Source organism: Equus przewalskii, chromosome 14 (genome assembly GCF_037783145.1).
Source record: "Equus przewalskii isolate Varuska chromosome 14, EquPr2, whole genome shotgun sequence".
In the NCBI taxonomy this organism is placed as follows: domain Eukaryota; kingdom Metazoa; phylum Chordata; class Mammalia; order Perissodactyla; family Equidae; genus Equus; species Equus przewalskii.
In genome coordinates, this window is record NC_091844.1 from 34901689 (window position 1) to 34922451 (window position 20763).

The 20763-nt window shown below is 44.1% G+C and overlaps 1 protein-coding gene and 1 long non-coding RNA gene across 3 annotated transcripts in view; one reads left to right on the top strand and one right to left on the bottom strand.

Moving 5' to 3' along the window:
• Positions 1-14831: 14831 nt before the first annotated feature.
• On the top strand, positions 14832-17990 carry LOC139075745 (uncharacterized). The gene is made up of 2 exons (XR_011526499.1): positions 14832-15177; positions 15488-17990. It is a non-coding gene; the product is annotated as an uncharacterized lncRNA (long non-coding RNA).
• Positions 17991-19778: 1788 nt separating this feature from the next.
• Positions 19779-20763, bottom strand: part of MEIS1 (Meis homeobox 1) — a 132192-nt gene continuing 131207 nt past the window's right edge. For both annotated transcript variants that reach the window (XM_008512630.2, XM_008512629.2), the window contains one exon: positions 19779-20763. This exon is cut by the window's right edge and continues 543 nt beyond it. The gene's annotated coding sequence lies outside the window, so the exon portion shown is untranslated.

A 20763-nucleotide genomic window follows, 5' to 3' on the forward strand; every position in this document is an offset into this window, starting at 1 on the left:
AGGAAATGAGTAGGAAAAAAAGCACTGTCTAATGTAAGATTGAAAACAAAAGTCAACATCAAGCTTCAATAGACACTCCCTGAAATCTGGCGGAACCATGAGTCCTTCTGGGAACCCTTATCGAACAAGAAATCCTCATATTGACTGTGATTTTCACCCCTGAAGGGAGGCCAGGGACTGTTTCATTTAGATGTGAGAAAGCAATGCAAAAAGATCATTAAGTTAAACCATTTAGCGGGGATGCAGTAATGATAAGATTTAAATATGTATGGTATGTTTAAAAAAGTGCCACAGAGACATTCATTATTTAATTTCATTCCCACAAACACCTATAAGGTAGACTTGGAAGAAAGAATTCATCCCTGTGTTACAGGTGAATAAACTGACGCTCACGACGATTACTTCACCAAAGTCACACAATAAGTCAATGAGAAGGCTAGACTTCCTTCTGAAGATTTCCCATTTCCCAATCTCCCATATTATTCCCAAGAACAATGACCAGGAGAATTCACAGGAGGCAAACGTTTCATGACCATCGTGCTGCTCACAACAGGTGCAAGTGCATTACCTGCCATTCTTTCTAAAGCAGACTTTACGTATCAGGACAGGTTATTCTAAGGCAGCAGGTTCACAAAACAATGTCAGATCTGTTTTTGGTCTTCTGCAACATTTTCGGCAGAATCTGATATCAACATATTATTCACAGAAACACACAACCCGATGCCGTGGAGATTCTCCTGTCAACATCATATGCCTAGGAGGATTTTAGAAAATCATTTTTAATTAAAAGTGCCAAACATTAGAATCAAGCTGAGATATTCTAAATACTAAAGAGAATTAACCAGATAGGATGACTGGCCTAAATTTCACAGTAATGAAGGGAGTAAAATCATTGACTTAACCTTTGGGCTCACATGCAGGTTTAATTCCTATGACACATAATGAAAATGCTGCCTACAGACTCCACAACCAAACTTCACAAAAAGTACAGTATTGTCATTTGAAACATACTGTATTTAAAAAATGACTCCGATAGAGTTCATGCAGATATGGATACCCTAGGAGATGAATGAGGTTCAGAAAAGTCCAGGAGCAGAGTGATGAAGTTACCTCCCACGGTAAGCACTGCTAAGTGTTTGATAAATATTTCCTAAATAAATAAGTGGAGGGAAATGCAGGGTTTTCTTAGCAGACATCTGCTGGGTTAGTTTTTATATTAAAAAAGAAAAAATGATGCATCTGCTATTTCCTAGACCACTGAGGGAACCACGCTCTAAATCTCCCTGTATTTATTTGCTAGGGTTCCCATAACAAAATAGACTGGGGGCTTAAACAGCCGAAATTTATTTTCTCCCAGTTCTGGTGGCCTGAAATCCAAAATCAAGCTATTTCTTTTGAGGCGTCTCTCCTTGGCTGGCAGACTGCCGCCTTCTCCCTGTGTCCTCACATGGTGCTTCCTCTGTGTGTCCCTCCCTGGTGTCTTTTTGTGTCCAAATTTTATCCTCTTTTAAGGAGACCAATCATATTGGATTAGGGCCTGCCCCCAAAGCCTCATTTTATCTTAATTACCTCTTTAAAAACCCCACCTCCAAATACAGTCACATTCTGAGATACTGAGGTTTAGGGTTTCAACATATGAATTTAGCGGGGGACACAATTGAGCCCATCACACTCCTGTTGCCTGAAGCCTCAGTCCATTCATGCGGAGTCTTGAGCCAAGCTGCATCCAATTACAGACAACATTTGAGCACCTGCCCCAACCCAAACTGAGTTTCAGATTCTCACCAAATTCATGTCGTTTGGATTCCCCTTATGCTCTATTTCTGTCCCATGCTGTAAGTTAAGAGGTATTACTTTGTTCTAATTATCAGGCAAAACTTAAACAAAACACCTCTTTACCTATTTGGGAGCTATCCAATTTCATTTATTCCAAAAAGAAAAGGCAATATTCCAGATATTTACTTGAGTCTACTTATGGGAGCTCATTACCCCATTTGCCGTGTTACCAGCTCTACAACCACATATTTACCTTTTTCTTTTTTCTATAACCAACAACAGGTGAAAATACTCCCATGTATATAAGTATATAATTTAGTCAATGACAAAGGCAAAATATTCCCGTTGCATGTGGATAGAGCCTGCAACTAGGAAGCAAGAGATGATGCCGGTTTAGGACCTTTAGCTCCCTGCTTCGTATCACAAGACATCGCTTAATAGCTACAATCTCTAAGTTAGTTTTCTATAGAGAAGATAAATTCTGAATAGATGTCTATATTTCAGGAGCCTCAAGATGTTGTGGAATGCTGTAACTCTGCTGTTTGTCAATTATGTAAACATGAAGAAAGAGTGATGTTGTGCACGACTGACAGCAAAATCCTCCACCTAACAGGGACTATTTCTGGCAACCTTGCCACTGAGCTTCACCGTTTTCTACCCCCAGGATGAGACCTCAGATACTGCACACTTTGGGTTGCAAAAGTCCTCCAAATACACGTCTGGATGAGTTAACACACCGTCTCCTGGATAAACAGCCCACAAGCTTAAACATTGCTGAAGAAAATCACACAGCCATGCACAAAATGCTGCCTCTTGGTCTCCAATTCCATCCAAGTCCTTGATGCTGGCCAGCAAGCTTTGCATTTCCAGGCAGCTGCCTCTCCCATTTTGCATTGTGATGTTAACATTTAACATTTCCCTCAAGCTCTTTCCCTTTCTCCTATCCTTGGGGCAACCATACTTCCTGGTTTGTCCAGGACTGAGGGGGTTCCCAGGTGGGATGTGGGACTTGCAGTGCAAAAACGTGGTTACCGTCCTCCACCTCATTCTCATCAAATGACATCACTACCATATCTCCAAAAAGAAAGTTAAGATTGTCAGGTGTGAACTGTCCCAAACATCATCCCCTACCTGGACATACAACTGTGTCCATCACTTGCCTTCAGTCTTGGAGACTAGGGTATCCCACTGCTGATTCACAGCTCAGTTCCCCATATAATGGCTCTTTCCATTATTTAACACCTCTCTCCTAGAATTTCAACATTTCTTCCTCTTTCTCTTCAGTATACAAATATGTACAAGTCTTTCCCATCTTTGAAATCACCTATGTTCTCCGTCATGTATCCCTTTATGACAGCCCTACTTCTTGCCTTTCCTTCACCATAAACTTCTTTTTTTTTCATTATGGCATAATTGGCATACTACATTATATTAGTTTCAGGTATACAACATAATTATTTGATATTTGAAGACACTGCAAAATGATCACCAAAATAAGTCTAGTTAACATCTGTCACCATCCATCTTCACAGAATTTTTTTTCTTATGATGAGAACTTTTAAGATCTACTCTCTTAGCAACTTTCAAATATGCAATATAATATTATTAACTATAGTCACCATGCTTTACATTATATCTCCGTGACTTATTTATCTTATAACTGGAAATTTGTACCTTTTGACCCACTTCACCCATTTTGCCCACTCCCCACCTCCCCCTCTGACAACCACTAATCTGTTCCCTGCATCAATGAGCTTGGTTTTGTTTTATTTTGTTTTGTTTTTAGATTCCCCATGTAAGTGAGATCATATAATATTTGTCTCTCCCTTTCTGACTTATTTCACTTAGCATAATGCCCTCAAGGTCCATCCATGTTGCCACAAATAGCAAGATTTCATTCTTTTTTATGGCTGAATAATATTCCATTGTATATACATACCACATTTTCTTTATCCATTCATCCGTCAGTGAACATTTAGGTTGTTCCCATATCTTGGTTATTGTAAGTAATGCTGCAATGAACATGGGAGTGCATATGTCTTTTCAAGTTAGTGTTTTTATTTTCCTCAGATAAATACCCAGAAGTGGAATTGCTGGATCATATGGTAGTGCTATTTTTAACTTTTTGAGGAACCTCTCTACTGCTTTCCATGGTGGCTGCACCAATTTACCTTCCCCCCAACAGGGCACAAGGGCCCCCTTTTCTCCACATCCTTGCCAACTCTTGTTACTATTTCTTGTCTTGTTGATAATAGTCATTCTAACAGCTGTGAGGAGTTATCTCCTTGCAACTATAAACTTCTTGAAAGAGATCCTGGATGAGCTCATCTACTCCAATGGCTCCTCCCAAATCGTTATCTCCAGCCCTGACCTCACTACGAAAATGCAGACCCATGTCTTCATCTTTCTAATGGGCACCTCTATGTTGATAACCTATAAGTATCATAAACTCAAAACGTCTAAAACATGGTTATCATCTTTCTTTCTAATATGCCCCTTCTTTTAAAGTTACTGTCCCAGCAAATGGAACCACAATCCGCCCAATTTTTCAAACCAGAGACCATGCCATTGCTTTCATCTTCTCTTTATACCTCATTGCTCACATCCATACTAGCCTGCTGTGTCCTAAATATCTTCTCCTATTTATCACTCTCAATCCCTAGTCCCCACTATTTTCACAACAGCTTCCTTACTGCTTTCTTATCTCCCTAGTTCTAGTCCCACGTCTTTCAAACTATCCTTCATGAGGTTGACATCTGTGAGGTCATGGATTGAGGAATTCCTATTATGTGGGAGTAGAGAAAAATCTTTGATTTAGCCCTATGAACACCAAAGTGGCCACAAGGATGTCTCTTTGGGATTAATGAAAGATTTCTAATTTGTTCACGAAAATGACTGGATGGATGTCCCCACTGGATTTGTGCCTGATTCAAACAACAGTATAAATTAATGGAAAGCCATCAAGGAGGCTGCCTGAGCTCCTTTGCAGGAATGCCAGTAGCTGATGGGCAGCACTCACCTGTATGGAGACCTTTCTCTCTGTTTTTGCAGTGTTCACCCTTCTAATCTGTATTACCCTGGCCTCTAGGGGTTAACGGTTGTTAACAAGTCGAGCTGTTACAGAAGCCACTGGTTATTTCACAACGTTAGCTGATATGATTTTCAACTCGTGTCTTACAGTGTCGTCCTCCTGCCCCTTTGCTCCAACTACACGGGCAAACTGGCTATTTTCTAGGTAAGCCACTGTCTCAACTCAGTGCCCTTGCCTGGAATATCTTTCTCCTCCTTCAACATTCCCAAATGAGTACATTCAGAAATTATCAATAATACTTTTCATTTGGAAAAATAAATTAAGTAGACCACGGAAGGGTAACATCTGCCTAGAAGCTGTGTTGATCCTGGAACTGTCTGCCTTCAAAACTATTCCTTGCTCTGCTCTATACTGCAGGAGGGCTGATCTGGTGTTTCCCAGGTTCCATGTCAGCTGGTTTCTTCCTGGTTTAGCCAAAAGGAAGTACTGGTGACAGATGAGAGTGAAAGCAAAGACTCCAGAATTATTTCTCTCTCTCTTATCTCCTCCATAGCTCCAGCTCCTGCTAGACATGCCTGGCCTGGTTACATCCTTTACCAGGGGACCCTGAGCCCTGGAGTCTGGGAACTTCCCTGCTCCCTCCGTTCCTCTAGTCACCGTGGAGCAACAGCTTCCTGCCTTTGCTCAGCTCTGGATTGCCTCGCTGCCACTTGGTTGCCTTCCCAGACTCTTCTGTCCCCATGTAACCAATTCCCTGGGTTAAATTCTTCCCCCTTATACACTCAGAGTGTCTCTGTTTTCTTGGTTGAACCTGGATATAAAAACCTGTCCGGATCTCTACTCCTCCCCACCTCAGCCCCTCACGAAGGCTTTCAGGGGCTCCCTTCCTCCAGGTTGTCGGTTTAACTTCTGTGTTCCCACAGCACCTGTGTAGATTCCTATGGGTTGGGACGGTGGTTTTGTTATCAGCGCTAGCCCGCAATGAACTCTTGAGAGCCGAGACAACGTCCTGTTAATCTCAGGATCCCCTGTGTCCTGCTCGCTGCTCAGGGCACAGCACATGCTCAAGATTTTGGAACTCACACACATATGCACACACAAGGACTTTTTCAGTCTTAAAAACAATTCGATGTAATATTTTAGGGAGACACGAGGATTTAAGGCAAGAGCCAAACTAGAACACCACAAAATTTAAATGAAAACTAGTAAATCTGTGGATTTTTTCATGAAAGGGGGAGGTGCTCTAGTCAGCGGCCATCTCTCCTCTCTTTGGAGTATGGCACATTGTTTCAGTCTCCTGCATCACAGTCCAGTCATTGGTAGAAAAGTCACCTTTTATTTCTGTGAAGCAACTAATCAATAAAGGTATTAATTACTCTCAGCAACTGCTTTAGAACAAGAAATCACAGTCATTTTACTTCTGGTGGCCAGGCAGGGAACATCAAAGGAAAGCATCTCAGAATTCTAAGAGACCCTTAGAACTTTGAGGACAGAGGAATACTCCCTTATGACTCAGGACTTCTCTAGGAAAAATCTAGAGCTCTTTGAGAGAGGGACTTTATTGTTATACTCAATAGAATCTAAAGTAATCTCTTACCATGTTCTATGGTGCAAAATGATTTACAAAGCAGAAATATATTAATATCACTTAGAGATTAGGAAAAAGATCCATGGAAGATAAATTACATTGTGTTCTAGTGATAGAGTTGGGATTACTAAGCAGAGTACCTAGAAATCTGGTCACTGACTTAGCACCCCCCACCCCACCACCATTAAGCCTTTCCACTAGAGGACCCTTTTTAACTTGCGCGTAGGCAGGAAACAACAGTATTTCTCTATCTGGACTGCATTATTATGGACATCTTGAATTCAACGTACCATAAAATCCTTAACAATTAAATTTCAACATAAAGTGATTGCAGCACCCCTTCATATGGCAATATTTTTGCAGTAAGGAAATCAGAAAACAGGCTTCTAATCATCTCCTTAAGACTTTGGAGGGATGTGCAAAAAGAATTCATTCCTCCTTAATCATAACAGCATATTTCATATTATAAAATTTGCCTAGAGTTGACTTCCTGCTCTGGTGTGAATCATGATGCTGGCTGTCTTGGCAAGGTATAGCCCATGTGTTGTGTGAAACACTGCAGGTGCCACTTGCAACAAAGTCACCATTGTCTTTCTGTAATGAAGTCAGTTTAAACAGCTAAGTGTCCTAAAGTGAATCCAAGTGTGCCTGGTGTCCTGAAGGTCAATTATCGCCCGGTGTTAGACAATTGGGATTGCATTACTGCTAACCAGGGTGCTTTAGTACTTGTTTCTAATAATGCAATACTAGTCCATTAGAATAAAGAAAGTATAGTCTAGCAAACAATGAGTCAGACATCATGACACAATGACAGATCTAAATTGCAACAGTTTACACAGATTGCACAAAACAACACTGACCCTGAATCATACAGAACATTTTATGCACAATTTCCAGCAAATTCCAGACTTTTCCTTTGGAGGAATTTTACTTGAAACAGGTGGCTATGTCTTAAATATTTTTCTATGCTGAGATTTCACCCCTTATAATAAGTCTTACAGCCAATTCCTACTTTTTATGGTGAGGGAAGTGGATATTAAACCAGCTCACACTCTAATTTTTTGCAAACAACTTCCAGAAAATTTATTTTACTTCAGATAAGATTTTAAAGTCATTTACTTGAATTTTCACATTTATATCTTGTTATTATTCTTCAAAGATGTTTCCTTCTAACATGAAAATTCTATTGGTTTTTAAATTCTTCAGGTGACAATGAAACAGGCTTTTTCTAAAGCAAAGAAAAAAAGCTGATGCTATCTTGATGGAAAAAATATATTAAAATAGTAAATAGTTACATATATAAATAATATGTCTGTTAAACTAAAATGTCATATATTTTGCTGAAATTTATAAAATAATTCATCACTTCCTTTTTAAATTCTTACTTTTTCCTTTAATGAATAGTTTCATTTAGGGTAAATCTAAGTATTTAAAAGTGACAAACATGAGTTGAAATATAGAAATAATATTTGTTTTAATTTAATATATTTGAAAAGATTTTTAAAGTATTCTCTTTATTTTAATCAAAGGGTGAATAAGTACATTTCTCTATCGCAAAATTGGAGAAACTCACACACTTAGCATTCCTTGGCATTAATTCTTATTGTCTAGGCAGCAAAAGATTTAAAATGCTAAAATTATTTGTTTTTTGACTATCCATGTGAAATTCTACAAAGACACTATATATGTTTTCCTGCCTGACATATTTAGATGAATAGAGCTGAATGATTTCAAAAATTAACTTTTTAAAACTTAACTTGATAGTTACCGATGTTTTAATCTTTGGAAGCTGTTAGACATTCATTTTCCTTTTAGCCTTAATTAAACATAATGACCTCCACCTATCACACACTCTGGAAGAAAACTATATTTGTTTACACTTTCCAGTGCTTTTAAAAATAAAAATAGTTTTCATTGTTAACAAGAAGGGCAGGCTTTTAATTATTAAAATCTTGGTATTTTTTGAAGACTTGTCTCTGGCTATTCTAACTGGAAAGTTCTATGGTGAATAAAACTGTTACATAAATTCTCCCGAATAATAGCTTAATTACTTATAAACTCTGGAAACAATTAGTCTATCATCCTTTGAAGTGAGTAAGGCAACTTGCCAGGCTGAGAGCAAAACGCTTGTCACTTTTTCGTGTAATGAGCTTAGTTTCTTTTTGTTATTTCAGATGATTTGGAAAAGGAAACTCAGAGGAATACACTTTAATGTTCAGAAGATTAAAAGTTGAATCATTCACTTCATAAATGGCCTCTGCAATAACACTTAATAAAGTACCGAAAGAAATATTGAAGGCTCTGAAGATTATAATTTATGTGCTTATGGAAATCATTGAAACAGATATTCTGGTTCAAAGATAAAGTTGTGCTTGAATGACACCAATATTGTAAAAGATTGACGAGGACTGTCCTCGTTCTCAGCCTCATAATACCACCCCTCACACAAACCACCAAATTACAGAAGCAGACTCTTTTCTTCCGTCTCCCAGCTCGCTCTCTGCTCTCTCTCCTTACCCCCCACCTTCTACTTCTCTCTGCCTCTAGGTCTCTATCTCCCGCCCCGCCCATGCACGCCTTTCTCCCTCACCCCACTCCACTGCCCCTCCCGTTGCCTCTGCGTCTCTCTCTTTTTCATCGCAGTTCACCGTCAGGTGTTTTTTTCCTGGCCAAACAGAGATCAAAGGAAGTTCTGAATATAAGTGGTTGTTGTGAGATTGAAACACTATATGTCTGAATATTACCCAAATACGAGGAAGAAGAAAGAATCTCGGAAGACCATGCTGACTGCATCCTGGCTGGCTCCGGTCTGCCTGAGTTGTCGCAGAGCACAGGTGGGGGGAGAGAAGCTCTCGGAGGCCGCCTTGTTAGAGGCCAGCCGGGTGACTATTACTGCAGCCATTGCATCAGATGGAGTCAACACCTGAGGCCGCTCGCTCCCTTCTGGCCTTGGTGGTCAACCGGCAAGGTCATCTGTAATTCCATCACCTGACTATAAGATTGTTTACCCGCTCGACGGAGAGAAACTGAGGGCCAAGAAAGGCGGGCAGGTCCCAAGAGTCAGGAGGCTCCCCTTGGGATCTGTCCAGCTGGTGAGGGCTCATACCAGATCCGGGACGGCAAACTTTTTACATCATTTTGCATTTTTCAAAATGATATTAACATACTTCCTATACCGCCCCCCTACTGGAAGTCATAATTACAACTCATCCTTCCCTTTGTCGGCAGGAATCTCTTTAAGCGGTCCCAGCAACCTACTTTGGGGATACATTTTGCATTTTTCATTGCCCCTCATTCCTCCCCAGACCTATATGTCAAAGAATAGGGAGTTGAGACATGACACATTAATGTTTTTATCAGGGGACGCTCTCTGCTCCCACAGAGAGGGAGGGAGACCGGGAGGAGAGGGCAGCCGGGAAAGAGAGGGAAGGAATCACTCCACAGCTCCTGTGGAAATTCATATTCGGTGTATGTTCCTCTCTCACCTGAAATAAATCCTGCAGGCCTACCCACACAAACCCAGCAGCACTTATTTATTTGCATGTCATGCTTATAACGTGGCAGAAAGCAAGACGGATCTTCGAGGAGGGGACGAGATGAGGCTCACCTTTCAGATTCGCTCTCCTAAATAAAAAAGAATTGTCCGGCTGGGCACCCAGGAATTTATCTTGAGTTTGTGGTCATTATCTCTATTATATAGCCCTGGCAATAAATAAATCGGGTAGTTACTACCCAACAATAAAACCGTAGTGTATGGGACACCTTACTATTACTTTCTTAATAATCTGCCGTTTCTTCCACTTTAAATCTGCCCGGTCTTGTCTTCCCACTTGTCTACGGGGATCCATCTTCACCCCTTGAGGTACCACACTGCTCGGTTCATTTTTATATTTTGTGAACACAATAAGTTTTCCTGTCTAGACTTTCTGTTTTTCCTTCTTATTTCTGGGCTGCCTAATCTGCTTCAAGACAAAGGGTCGGCCCGGATCCAATCTCTTTTCCCTTCCCTTCCCTCTTTTAACCGCCTTGTGGGTCCACATTAATGAAGATCGGCCGCCTCGCTGCAGCCACCCTTGGGATCTCCAGAAGAAAGACAGCAACGCGGACTGCGGGTGGCAGGGCCTGGAGAAGATGGTCTGTGCCCCCGCAGTGGGCACGCCCTTGGGTGCGCACAGAGTCCAAGGGCCGAGTTGGAGAGACTCTGCCTGGGCTAGTTCTACCTCTCACGCCCGCACGCCAATTCTTGGTGGTGGTTGTGCCCACGCAGGGATTTCGGAGATGGTGATCCCCTCCCTCGGACTTCTCCCGGCTCACCCTCCGCCTGGGCACAGCGCGCTACACGCGGACGCGAGCGCCAGCAGCCTGGACCCGCCTGAGAAGTCGGTCCTCGCTCAACTCCTGGCTCGTCCGCGTCTGTGGGCATTGAAGCCCAACCAGGGGGCTCGGCCCGGGAGAGCAGACGCGGAGGTGGGCTGGGGCGCAGAGGGTGGGCGCTGTTTTCTGGTTCCCAGACGCGCCGGCTGCGGGAGAGCCTGCGCTCACGCCCACCCGGCCCCAGCTCTCACACCTGGGGCTCGCCGCCTCCGCGCGACACTTAGGTGCTTGGCCTCAACCTCCAGCCAAGCGGGGGGGTACAATCTGTTTGAGGCCAGAGGGTTCCAGAGCCCCAGAGGCCCTGATCCCCGCTGGGAGGATGAGTCCAGCCTACTCCGGCCGGCGCCTTCCAAACCCACCGCCACACTTGCTTTCACGCCAGCGCGAAAAGTGACGCGTACGGGCCAACCGGTCAGCAAATGACCGTCTTATCCGCGGCGCGGGAGACATGGGGGAGGGCGTGCAGGGGGAAACGAGCGAAGGGGCAGGGGAAAGAAAACAAACAGACCTGCATCGCTTCCCCTTTTGTCTTTATACTGCTGGTCTCAAGAAATCAACTTAACCACAGCAAGCCCCCACGAGGCTTGTTTTTGTTTGTTTGTGTGACTTGATCACAGATAGAACCCGAGACCAGATCTCTGAGTGTGTGAGAGAGAAGCCAGGCCAGGCTACTGGTGGGGAAGGGACAATGAACTTCTCACCTTTCTTTAACTCACAAACAACACGTCTTTTCTAAAAAAAAATCCACGCCGCCCTGTGTGTGTATGTGTGCGTGTGCGTGTGTGTGTCGCTGTTAATTGCGTTTTGCTGGGATGATCTTTTACGACTCGAAAACAAGCGGCTGGGAAAATATTCACGTTTGGGACAGAAAACATTTTTTATTTATATCTTTGACATTTAAAAGAGCAGAATTAATTTGTCCTGTCTACATTAGCATTGAGAGAAAGTTTCAGATATCTACCCAGGGGGAAGACGCGGTGGGGGGGGGGGGGGTGAAGAAAAAAGAAAGCGAAGAAAAGAAAGGAAAAAGAAAAGCTAGGCTTGGTTTTTCTTATTTCAGATCTGTAATCAATCATTGAAATAGGAGGCAGCAAAATTGTAAAGATTCGATAGATTAAAATGCAAATGAAAGGTAGAAAAAGAAACATTAACATGGCGATCAAAGATTTAATAACCGTAAATCAAGTTTTTTTTTTCCTATTGCAGCTGCAGTTTGTGTGTGTGTTTATGTTTTAATCATGTTCGTTCCATAAATAAATAATTTCTGAAACGAGACTAATTTTTCATTATTTTAACCGTGGGCTATAACACTAAATATTAAAAATAGAAAACGTCCGTATGCCAGATCCCCAACCAAATAAGAGAAAGCCTTGTGTTGATTGGTTAAAGGCAAGAGGTTTCATTTGTGTGTTTTGAAAATCAGAGTATTATGCTAAAAAATTCTATCTCAACTGACAAAGCCCAAAGTTATTTTCCCTTTAATACTTTATGTTAACGACAAGATACCATTTATATTAAATATATGCGTGGCTGCATATCCATTTCAGTTTGAGCATTTTCAAAGAACAAAAGTGCCAGAACATTTAAATAATACAAAACATATATTATTTCAAAGTGATTTGACAGTGTTTCTGGAAAATAATACTTTTTAGAAGAATCTGCCTTCTAGGGAAAAATTAAGTGATGGTCATACACAGTTAAAACTTTTCTGAGCTTTATCATTAAAGTTCTTTTTCCAAGTGGGGATATTTTAGCCCTTTGTTTTGTTATCTTTTGATTTAGAATTTTACGTTAAGGTGTCAGATTATCGGGAACACATTCTATTTTATGTAACTACTCACTTTCTCATATGGTGAAGGCTTTTCATTCAGATCTTCTCATTTAAACTATTGATTTATATTGTTAACTTAGAAATTATTTCTAGAACTTTTAAAATAAACACCTGGACTTAGTCCTTTCTTTCTTTTTGGAGGGGTAGTCTTATTAACATGAAAGAATTCATCTTCAGAAGACTGGAAAGTTTTCTTTTTGGTAATATAGCCTTGCAATGTTTAAAATAAGCTTTTGCTTAATTTTGTCTTGAGGGAATTATTCACCCTAATTTACTGAAATGATGAATTCGAACTGTCTCCTTTTCTCCTCCTTCTACAAATTAAAATGATAACCAAAACTGGGATACTTGTTTCCTTTCTAAAATCTTTAAGTTACACATGAGCTAAATTGAGGTCCACTGTCTCCATCCCAGCCACACAATCACGTTTGCACTGTGACAGTCCAATAATGCATTTAGTTTACAATTACACTTGGACCTTTCCTCCTTTGTATTTTTTCATTTACTTCAGTGCAACAAGGTGACTTGATTTTCATGGGATTACATGAACTCCATTCAATGTTACTGGGATATTGCTGCTCAACTAAATACTTGCTTTAATAGACAAATGAACTTCTTTTTATTTGCTGGAGTTTGTAGACGATTTTAGATCCAGAGTATGCAACTGATTTAGTTATTGTTGTTGTCAGAATCGAACAAGCACAAAAGTCATTTATCTAAACCGAAGAGATATGGCTCTCTAAAAGGGAGAGGCAAGGGCAGAATCATGGGGAATTATTTCAGTTTATAGCTCTTATTAATTAAATCGGATGTGGTTTTATTCTGATCTTTTAGTACCGACCTTGTTAAATGCTCCCAGGTACCTTTTTCCCCCAGCCCCCAATTTTTTCATTCATTAGATAACTTGGGTCCCTTGTTGATGGGGGTTGCGTATCACTAAGCAGTTGCAATGTAAAATCGCGTGCGTCTTCAGACGTTCGCACCCCTCCCAGGGGGGAAAAAAAGAAAGAAAAAGAAAAGAAGAAACCCTTTTCCCATTCAATTTTAGCATCTTGTTTCGTTGAAATGCAAGACAGGTACTTGATTTAGCATTTAAGCAAAAGGTTACACAAACCCCGTTTTAAAAAGTGTTGGGACGTCCGACAGGGTCAGCCCCAGATCAGATCATTTTTTGAATGCAGACCTAAAGATAATGAGTACTTGTTGTATTAAAGGGGACAAACAGTACTTTGGCTTCCTCTGACCCCAGAATGCACGGCTCGGTTTCATTGATCATCCTCCTTTATGAGATAATGCAATTACAAACATCAATAAGGGGCTGCAAGGGGAATCATTATGCGGTGACAGTGATAAATGACGGTGCAGAAATAGCATGCTTTTTCCCCCCTAACAATCCAGGAGCCCAGGGGCTCCGGGGGCTGAACACAGTCGCCAAGGAAACAGATGACATCCCAAACGGCACCAAAGGAAAAAAAATGAACAGTCTTTCTTTGCCTTTCACTCTTTTCCGTCTTCCAAAGAGTTAGTTTTGGCTCTAGCAGCAGCTGCCACACAGGCATTTCGTTATTTCAGACATTAAAGACCGGAGCGGGCGGCGGGAGTCTCCTCCGCTCCCATCCCCACCCCCAGTAGATAACACACAAAGCTCGCTGTTCACAGTTTAGGACTACCCGAAAATGAACGTCTTGGAAATAAGATTGGGGGCCGGGGGGGGGGGAGCTCGGGAACGTGGATTTCCACAGCCATTGCGATGTGTTTTCCCCGCTTTCACGATTGCCCAGTGGAAACTGAGTCTCCAGAACAAGCTGGCGCCTCTTGAGTCGGCCAGTAAAGACGGGGCGCGTGGCTCGCCTCCATCTCCCCGCGGTGCCAGACGCTGTTCGATGCCAAGGGGGGTGGAGGGGGGGAGCAGGCGGCTGCAAGGGGTGTTTGCCGCTTTGCTGGGTTTCTTTGAAATGGAATTATCAGTGGGTGCAGGGATCTCCCCTACATGGAGGAACCAGTTGTTTAAAGCCCCGGGATGCCCTCAGCAAGTGGCTTCCACAGGGCCTTACTGAGCGATCTCCACCCACTTACGTCCAGGGTGGTGGGTGAAGTAGGCAGGCGCGAAAAGGCGATGGGTTACCCCGACTGCATTGCGGGACCTGTGGCTGCGGGGAAGGGGGGTAAGGGGTGTGTGGAGAGCCTGGGGACACTCGCACGAGAAGGGGAACTCGCCACTTTGGGGAAAGGGAGGAGAAAGAGAGCGCGGAGGTGTGAGGGGGGCCCTGGAAGAAAAGCAGAAGGGAGGGGAGGAGGAAAGCGAGCGAGCACAATCCCACCCTTCGAGAAGGTCGCCAACCCGAAGAAAGCAGACATAGGGTTCCTGACCCCTGCCGGGCACGCCCCGGCGTGGAGAGAAGGACCCCTGCGCAGCGTGCCCTGCCACTCGAGGCCCCCGGGAGGAGCCGGCCGGGCGAGCGCGGGAGCAGGTGACTCGATTCACCGCTTCCCCAATCGGCAAGGTCCCGGGACTCGTTTTCCGCCTGGAGATTAAGATCATTGCTCGCGTAATGAACTTAATGCTTTAGGGTAGAGGTGAGTGTGTCTGCGAGTGGGCAGGGGTAGGAATTACCGACCGGATCGATGAGAGACTGGCTTAAAACTAAATCCCTTTTCTCCAGGGCTTCACCGCCTGGTTCCCCCGCGGTGGGCTGAGCGCGCCGGGCTGGCAGGAGGCAGCGCGCGGAGGGGCGCTCCCGGCGCGCGGTCGCCAGACCCGAGACCCTAAAACGCCCCTTATCTCTCCACCGGGACCCCCAGCGTATCCATTTTTAGGGCAAAGACTCTTAAAAGCTCAAATGTTAGCGAACTGATTGCTCAATATGTTGTTTGTTTTTCCTTTCAGCTCCGCCTTGGTTGAGAATGTTACAGATGCGTTGGCGGGCAGATTGGGCCAAAAAGGGAAATTCCCCCCTCCCGCCGTCAGCCGTCTCCCCCAAGGGGAGATACCCCACTCTTTCTCCCTCACCGCTCTTTCTCGGGCCCTGGGATTCCCAGCCTCGTGTAACTGTGCGCCTGGCCGCCCTGAGTGCTGTGGGCCGCTTAATAGTCAAGGGGGTGCGGGGTGGCACGGGAGAGGGGAGTGAGACCGGGGGAAACGCCGGGCCGGGCAGGGCGCCCCATTACCCAATTCCACGCCACTCCACCCGGCGGCCAAGCGCCTACCTCGGCTTTGCAGCAAGTCATGTTTTTCCTGCCTTCACAAGGGCCGAGGGCCTGCTGGGATTCGAAAGGCAGCGGAAAGTTTAAAGAGATCCTGAGGAGCTCTGCTTAGGCGTCGGGGCGCTGCCCACGGCTCCCTGCTGCGCTCCAGACCCCGGCACTCGCAGTCCGCCTGGCGGGCGCTGGCCCGGTGCCCAAGTGCCCTCCGGGGCCCCAAGCTCTCGGAGTCGCGGCCCCAGAGCCGCCGTGGGACTTGGGAACAGAGCTCATCAAGAAGCCTCTAGTCCACCACAAAGCACCCTCAAGCGGCTCCAAGGGAAGGGGTCTGGAGTGCCCCCGGTGGTGCCTCTCCAAACCTGTGCAGACCCAGGATCGCCTCGTCTCCAGAGACGAAGTCAGCATCCCCCTTAGACTTGACTTTTGTGTTGGGGTGGGGAAGAGGTAGGAGGTTACTGAAGGTGCCAGAGTCGCCCCCCAAGGTGCTCTGGGCTCTGAGCACAGACCTGTCCGCCTTGCACTGGGCCCAGGCCAGGACGCGGTGCTCGGTGGGACGCAGGGACAGCCATGTGCGGGGGTGGGGGTGGGGGCGGACTCCTCGCAGCTGCCGGGATTTTCTCTCTGGGCGCAGGGCCCAAACCGAGGCATCTGCCCTGGTGCCCCCGGCCCGCAGACTTGGGGGGCGCTGCGCACAGCAAGGATCCCGGAGCGCCGAGTCTGCGCGCCGCGGGAGAGACGCGGGTGGCAGGAGACTGGTAGGGCTTGTGTTTTTCCTTTTTAGAATCTTTCGATTTCACTACGAAGTTTCCTGGTAGGCGCTTCTGCCCCGGGGTCGGAGCCTCCCACCGCCGCTCCTTCCCCTCCCTTCTCCCCGCCCCCGCGAGCCGAGGGTGCTGGAGCCTCCGCCCGGACCTGGCCCACCGCTCGGTCCCCCCCGGCCGGGACCCCGGCGCCCGGAGCTCCGCGCCGCCCTCCCCGGGCTCCGCGGGGGTGCCTCTCCCCGGGGCGAAACTCGCCGGCCCGGCGCACTGCAAGGAGACACCCGCTGCCTCCCGAGGAACTCCTAATACCATCCATACAGCTTTAATGCGTTTATAATTCGATAAGTGATTTCAATTTGAAATTGTTAGTAACTAATTTTATGGGTAATTTTTCCACATCAAATATTTAAGCATCAGATTAAGGGAGCCAGTTCCGACACAGGATAATAAGGGGGTTTCCCCCCCACCCCCCGCGCCTCCGCCTCCCTCCGTTTCCTACCGAGTCGTTTTTCCAAATCCCCAAAAGATGGCAGTCGAAGCCGACATTCTTCTTTTCTTGCGGCTCTGTGAAGGGAGGGGGAGAGAGGGGGAAGAAGGTGGGAGTAAGAGAGAGGAAAGAGGGAGGCAGAGAGAGGGGGGAGGAAGGAGGGAGGGAGAGAGAAGAAAAGGAGAAGGAGAAACTAGACGTTGCATAGACGTTTCAAACTAATTCTTTCACACGTTTCTAATACATGCAAGAAGCAGTGGCGAATTTCCTGGAAATGTCCTGGCAGAAAAGAAGGCCAAAAAACGTGCCTTGTGGGCTGAGAATAGGAGATGTGAGAAACTCAGCACTTTCAAACTAAACCCTCAGTTCAGAGCAGAAGGGGGAGAGGCGAGATCAGGAGAGGCACGGCTTCTTGATATTTCTTTGTATTTTAACATTATATACAAATACTATACAAGTAAGCAACTTGTTTCCTCGAGGACAAGACTGCAAATTACATAATGGGAGGAGAGGGGGTGGGGTGGAGAAAGGTGATAGGTGGGGGGCAGAACTCTGTGGACGGAGGGGGGCTGGGGCCAGCAGCCGATGAATTGCAGACCAGTTGCCAAAACTTTTTTTTTTTTTTCCTGCTGCTGCTGCTGCGGCTGCCTTTGCTGCTGCCGTTGCTTTGAATGTGGGTAACTAGGAAACAGCAAGCCGTCTGAGAAGACGGAATTTCCAACGTGTAAAATGTTCTTAACGGAACCATTGAGCGAGTGCAATAAGGCGTGAGGGGGAACTAATCTTCCCATTTAAATGTTTGTGGCAATTTTATCTAAATGAATTTTAATGCTAAACGAGGGTAATTCCCCATTTGTAGCGCGTTTACTTCTCTTTCCTGTGCTTCTAAAGCCGTCGAACATCATGCAATGAACAATAACAATAAAAGTACTGTCAAGGCATATTATTCATTTTGAATGTGTTATAATTACAGCTGACTGAATATGATAGGGTAAAATATTTTTAATTTTGGGGAAAAATATTTAAATTATACTAAAAAGTAGTCTCATTCAGCCAGCGCCCCCCCCCCCCAAATAAAAATAAAAAGCAGGTACACTTGTGTGCCCTTGTTTAGAAGAGGGCGTTTTGTTTTTGCCTTTTAAGCAACATCAAAAACACTCTCAGCACCTCTATTATTTCCCTCTTTCGGATAAGTGTCCTCAATAAGCTCAGAGCTGGCTCTGAAATTTACAAGAGGAAAAGCTAAAATAGCATCAGGGGGAGGTGGGGGTGTCGAGGCAGGGAAAAAAAAGGACCTGCGGAGAGCAAGGCTCTCACAAAACCCTCACACAGAGGGGGGAACACAGGCAAAGCACACAGTTTGTTTTATCTTTTCTAATTCACTGGACACTAATGCTCTTGATTCTTCATAGTCTCCATATTTCCTAATTCCTCTTCACGTGTAGGCTTCTCCTTCTCCTAGTCTCTCTCTCTCTTTCTCTTTCTCTCCCCACCCCCCACCTCCTCCCTTTTCTTTCTCTCCCCCAACCAGCAAGAGCTTCCTCAGGAATAAAGGCCGAACATAACCAACTAACCCAGGCCTGTACTGGGGAGGAGGGGCAAATGGAAGGTTAGTTTGTAAAGTTTATTATTAATTTTTAAAGTAAATAAATGGTTGTTAACTGCTAGTAACCACCCATCAAAAGAGAATTACTTCACGAATATGGACTATTTATGTAGGCGAAGAATTGCCATCGGATCCAAATGGGAAATTTAAACACGCCCATATACGGGGTAGGGGGGGGCGGGGTGGGGCGGAGGGCTCTACATCGGGAGGCTGCACCGGGCTGACCCCGGTTTCTTTCTGGGCATCCACGTGGTTAGAAACAAGGCCCCATAAACAAAAGGTGAGAGTGCGCCCTGCTGCTCGGCAGGTGAGTCAGTCAATCACACGTCACCTAGTAAACCCACCCCACAGCTGGTTTCTCTTTTCAAATAGAAAATAGAATTGCTCAGGGCGGGTTTATAGGGTGACATGGGCCTGAATGTCAGACTTGAGTTTAAGACGCTCTCCTCCGACCCATCCTTTCTGTCCCAAGCAATCACTACTACAAGGCTGATTTTGAAAAACGAATTTGCCTTAATTAAAATATTTGTATATTTTCCTTAGCTTTGGGAAGCACTTTTTATAGCAGCAATTTTATTTAAATAAAATTATAAGCTATTCCAGTTTAAACATGTTATTTTGTACCATTTAGCTGGCTGCCATGCAGAAATTCTGTACAGCTGTTCTGGAAAATTGGTTAATAACCAGTTTTATCCAATGAGAACATAGAGCATATTTATAAAAATTAGATTTTGAAGTCTGGTCTCTTCAATTCATGTAGTTAATTTCCTAATAAACATATACTGCTCTTCCTAGGTAACATCCTTAGTAAAGAGTTAACTCTGTACTTGGGTTTGCCATTATACGCAAGAATAATTTCACTGATGTTAGATGAGTAATTCTCTTGGATGTAATCTGAGTCTACAGTTAGTTTAATGCCCTTAGGCCTTAAATTTGCTGATATTAGGAGTTCATTAAGTCAGCTTAAAGAAATCAGTGACTATTATTAAATAATTTACTTTGTGGTTAACGTTTTCAAATACATATATGTCTTAGGGTGCTAAAATTAATTTTTATATTCACTGCATTAATCATTAAAAATTTGGGGGGCAGTAAACAAATTTTTCAAGCAGTGGAGTCAGCATGACAAAAATAATCTTGTTTTTATTTTAGATTCAGATTTCATTACTGCACTCAAACAACTACAACCGGGCTTGGCGTTATTATACAATCCAAACTGTTTCCGTCAGAAACGCTAAGACTCAGTGTGCAATGATTGTTATTAATAATTAGCTCCTTGGTTTCTTGATAGAAAAAGGCTATCAACAAGCATTTGTTTATCCACAACAAAAAGTATAATTAGCTTATCCCACTTAGTAAATCTTGTATGCATGCCAACTCATACCAAACTGCTACTTTTACAAAAAAAAATTGCAATAATACAGTTCATTTTTCCAGTCCTTTTTGCACAAAATTTATTTACAATGTCTACATAAATGCTCCAAGGTGGGACTATGGAAAAATACACACATGACCGATGCTTTGCTCAGAAATAAAGTCAACATATTAAAAATAAATCTTCAGTCTATGTTTTTGAGCTGCATAAAACAGGAAGTGATGTATAAGGTGGTGGTTGTTGCATGGGGACAATGATGCTTGATGTGACAATTAGGCTTCTAAACACACGGCCTTTTGGTTTCCATGCCTCCTCCTACCAGTCTCCTTAAGACACTGCCTGCAACAGCTGATTAATCATTGTTGATGACTGCAGTTTTTCCCATCCTTCCCGATTTACATCTGTTCAGGCCAATTCAAATATGGTGAGTAAATGAATTAGACATGCAAATTCAAGCCCCAGGCTAGAGAGAGGGAGAGAGAGGAAAAGAGAGAGAGAAAGAGAGAGAGAGAGAGAGAGAGAGCGCGCGCATGGCTGAAATCCTAGGCGAGAAGAGATTCTTCTGCCTGATAGTTATTTTAATGCTCTAAAAATCCTGCAAATCAGACCTTTCTGTCCCTTGCAGGATAACTGTAAGGCTTTTTAATGTAAGGAGGCTTCTGGAGGAAGTGAAGAGCTATGGAAACAACACACATAGTGTGGAAAAATTTCACATTTTTTTTAAAAAATCTAT